We start from the raw sequence: 4585 nt of genomic DNA, 5'->3' as shown, positions 1-4585 counted from the left end.
AATCATGCTTTTGTGAGCGTTTCTTTTGCCCTTCCTTGTCCTTGTACCTCAGCACACCCTTGGGTGCCATTATGACTTCATGCAAATAGTCTCCCTCATCCATGTGTATCTTTGTTAGGTTTCTCAGGTTACAGATACCTCGGTCCTTGGCTTCACATGAGAAAGAAGTGGTGTGTGACCCAAGTGAGTTTTTTAGAAAGGACAGGAGTTTCAGGTTTTGCACAGGCAGCCTCAGGGCACTTCACATCCACAAGTGGAAACCTAAAGCCAGAGAAACCAGCACTCCAGCCAAGGAGCACCTGGAAAAGAGAGCAGCGGGCTTCGAATTCTGGCCTTTTGGTGCTCTCTGCTGGGAGTTTTGGTCGAAGGCAGTAGCTGACCCCATTGGCTGAATGAAGCCCACCTGGCCTAGATTGGGGCCCACCCAGGTGTACTGCTCACCTAGGTGTACCGCCCCTTCCTGGCTAGGAGCCTGAATTGGCATGTGCCCTTTAGCCTTCATTGGCTTCCAACTTATGGTAGGGGCCCCTAGGTGTGGAGAAGAACCACCCCCTATCCTGCTACCTAGCATCTTTACCTTGCCTTTGTCCTGCTTAAGACTGAGTAAATGTTCTCCTTCAATTACACTTGAGATTTGGGTCTCTTTTGCACCCTAAATGAAACAGATCATAGACTTCAAATAAACACACCATCCAATCTGGTCTTTCTGTTCTTACTTTCTCACTTCCTGGAGCCGCCATTTAATTCCTTCTCTTCAAATCTCCTTGACCTTCTCTTGTGTGACTGCTTCGTGCTTCACTGAAGGCAGGCCTTGCGATGCACTTCAAACAGGTTACAGCCCTGAAAACACCAGGGTCCTGGCTAGACTGGCTAAGAGTGGGTGGTTGGGATTTTGAGGGAGGGGGTTGTAAACGGAAGCTGAATTTATGTCACTATAAAAAAATGGAGTTAAAGCCGTCAGTGTAAACCACAGACTTCAGCAAGCCGTGTGCTTAGAATTTCAGCTATAGTATACATCCAAGTCATTTATTTTTTTGTGGGCCCCTTCAATTTTCTATACATTGTTATGCCTCAACAATACAAAATGGGTAGGAAATAATTTATTCCCCAAGGAGTTCATAATGTAGTATGAAGTAAAAATCCAAGCCTTGAGTTGCAAAATGAAGGATTCTATGGGCAAACTATTGAACTATGCAGAAAGCATTCAAAGAAGGGGAATACACAGTCACTGTACCCCAAAAAATTGCAGTTTGGACTTCTTCCTTAAATAATAAAAGATAATATGCTACCTCTTGAAATGGCAGTTGGAAAGATATTTACTTGTGTTTTATTGACTGTGCAAAGGCATTTGACTGTGTGGCTCTTAACAAGTATGGATAACATGGTAAAGAGTGGGAATTCTAGACACTGCACTGTGCTTGTGCTGAACCTGTACATGGACCAAGAGGCAACCATTCAAACAGGAAAGGAGATCACTGCATGGTTTTAAACCAGGAAAGACATGCATGAACTTGTATACTTTCACCATAGTTATTAAATCTGTATGCTAAGTAAATAATCTGAGAAACTGAACTATCTGAAAAACACAGGATCCAGATTGGAGAAAGAGCTGTTAACAAACTGCAATATGCAGACGATACAACCTTGTTTGCTGGAAGTGAGGAAGACTTGAAACATGTGCTGAAGAAAGTCGAAGCCTGCAGTCTTCAGTATAGATTGCAACTTAAGGTAAAGAAAACGAAAAGCCTCACAACTGGACCAATAGGCAGCAGCATGGTAAAGATCTAAGCTATCCAAGATTTCATTGTGCTTGGATTCATAGTTAATGCTCATGGAAGCAGCAGTCAAGCAATCAGATGGCATGTTGCATTGGGCAAATCTGCTGCACAAGACCTTTTTAAAATGTCAAAGAGCAAGGATGTCCTCTTGAGCCTGAGCTACTCATGACCTATGGTGTTTTCAATCACGTCGTGTTCATGTGAAAGCTGGGCAATAAATAAGGAAGACTGAAGTAAGAATGGATGCATTTGAATTATGGTATTGGTGAAGAATATTGAAAGTGCAGTAAACTGCCAAGAGAACAAGCAAATTTGTCTTGGAGAAATACAGGCATCATGCTCTTTAGCAGCCTGAGTGTATCAGGCAATACAAGTGATACATTGGTGAGACTTCATCTCACATATTTTGGACATGTTATCAGGAGAGACCAGTCCCTGCAAAAGGACACCATGCTTAGTAAAATAGAAGATCAGTGTGGTAGTTACATAATTTTGTGTCAACTTGAAGTGGAGGGGTGGAGTCTAGCCTGTCAATCAAGTCACAGCCCAATGGTGCCTCCTTGTGGGCGTGACCTCCCTCATAAGCAGGATCCTGGGACCCCCACCCCCACCCCCCCACCCCCCGCCTCTGCCTTCACTTTTGTGCTGGGGAGCCAAGCTGAGATCTGCACCAGCCCTGTGATGCTTCCACTGCCATTTGATCCACAAGACTTTTCACCCAACGGCTTGTGGCCTTCCTCCATTTTGCATTATTGCTTGTGGTTGCATGAATCTTTTTATTATTATTATTAAATACTTTTATTGGGGTCTCTTACATCTCCCATCACAATCCATACATTCATCCAGTGTGTCAAGCACATTTGCACATATGCTGTCATCATTTTCAAAGCATTCTCTTTCTACTTGAACCCTTGATATCAGCTCCTCATTTTCCCCCTCCCTCATGAACCCTTGATAAGTTATAGATTATTATTTTCATATCTTACATCATCCTCTGTCACTCTTCATCCACTTTTCTGTTGTTAGTCCCCTTGGGAGGGGGTTATATATTGATCCTTGTGATCCATTTCCCCTTTCTCCCCCCACTATCCCCTAATTCTCCTGGTATCTCTACTCTCCTTGTTGAGCCTGAGGGGTTTATCTATCCTGGACTCCCTGTGTTGCCGGATCTTATATGTAGCACTGTGCATGTTCTGGTCTAATCCAATTTGATAGGTAGAATTGAGGTCATGATAGTGGGGGGAAGGAAGAACTAGAGGAAAGCTTTGCGTAGTGACAACATCGTAGCCAATGAGGTTTACCCGAGGCACAATTATTGCAAATTGAAAACTTTCCCCAATACCCTGCCATGACAACTTGAAATGTAGTCGGCACTGGCGATTTTTGACGGTCTCCACGGAGACTGAGTAAACCGGTATAAAAGTAACTTGTATTTTCTTTGTAACTTTTCTGGAAATAAAGTATCTCTCTTGAGTTAAAAAATAAAAGAACTAGAGGAAAGTTGTGTGTTTCATTGGTGCTATACTGCACCCTGACTTGGTCATCTCTTCCATGTGACCCTTCTGTGAGGGAATGTCCAATTGTCTACCTTGGGCTTTGCGTCTCCACTCCAAGCTCCACTCCCCCTTTCCCATTCACATTGAGTATGATTTTGTTCTGGGTCTTTGATGCCTGATACCTGATCCCATTGACACCTCATGATCACAGGCTGGTGTGCTTCTTCCATGTGACCCCAGATGCTAAAGCTTTTGATAGCCGGGCACCATCAGCTTTCTTCACCACATTTGCTTATGCACCCATTTTTTCTTCAGCGATCATGTCGGGAAGGTGAGCATCACAGAATGCCGGATTATTATCTATTCCCCTCTCACATATAAATATCTTTACATATGTACATGCCTGTATTTAGACCTCTATAAATGTCCTTTGCCTCCTGGTTCTTTCCTTTATTTCCTCTTACTTTCTTCTTGGCCCACCATATGTTCAGCCTTCAGTTGGGTTTACTAGTTCCTCGCTGCTACATTGCCCTTGATTGAACCCCACTAGGCATCCTACTCCCTTTTCTCCATTGGTTTTAGTTCACTTGTTGTTCTGTTTCCCTAGGCTGGTTCCTGCCTCACTTCCTTTCTCTCACCTCCCCTTCTCCTGTATCCTCCCGGAACCATTGGTCCTGAGTTTTTTTGTCTTTGAATTGTTTATCCCACCTATCTTATCTAGATAGACATGCAGAGACATTAATAAGCACAAAAACCAAGCAAAGCCAACCAAAACAACAAAAAGGAATTCAAAACCAACAAAACAACAACAACAAAAAGAAAGCCACTAACAAAAATGGAAAAGCCTATAAATAGTTTAAGGTCTGTTTGTTGGCCCTTATGAGTGTTTTCCAATCGAGTCTGATGGGTGCCACACTCTATCTCCAGTCTATTTTTGGTATTCTCCAGGGATTTCATCACTTTGCTCCCCTTGCTGCCTTTAGTGTTTTGCCCCAGCGTAATGGGGTCAGATTGGGCACTATTCCCACACTGGGCCTCCAGTGTTGTCCCCCGCAGCACTATGGTTTAGTGAGGGACGTCATGTCTCATGGTGGGGCCGGCCCTATGGTCCTCTCTGTGCCTTGTCTGCTCCGAGCAGGAATATCGTCCTTAGGACTTGGTGGGTCAGGATGTCCTCCCCTCCCTCTCCCTCCCTCTTCCTTTCTCCTGTGTGCTCTAATCAGATGCGCCCCTCTCCCCAAGCTGTAGCTTCAGTGCTCTCCTCTGAAGTGCATTCTTTGGGGGATGTGAAGGGGAGTCCACATTAGTTAG

The 4585-nt window shown here is 44.2% G+C and overlaps 1 non-coding gene across 1 annotated transcript; it reads left to right on the top strand.

The window, feature by feature from the left end:
- Positions 1–3039: 3039 nt before the first annotated feature.
- LOC115872265 lies at positions 3040–3180 on the top strand. Its single transcript, XR_004047769.1, has one exon. It is a non-coding gene; the product is annotated as a U4 spliceosomal RNA (small nuclear RNA).
- Positions 3181–4585: the final 1405 nt, after the last annotated feature.

Source organism: Echinops telfairi, unplaced genomic scaffold, assembly GCF_000313985.2.
Source record: "Echinops telfairi isolate 266 unplaced genomic scaffold, ASM31398v2 ScPeMD7_7421;HRSCAF=8459, whole genome shotgun sequence".
NCBI classification, from domain to species: Eukaryota; Metazoa; Chordata; class Mammalia; order Afrosoricida; family Tenrecidae; genus Echinops; species Echinops telfairi.
Note: the sequence above shows the minus strand (reverse complement) of the source record. Positions and strands in the feature narration are given on the sequence as shown.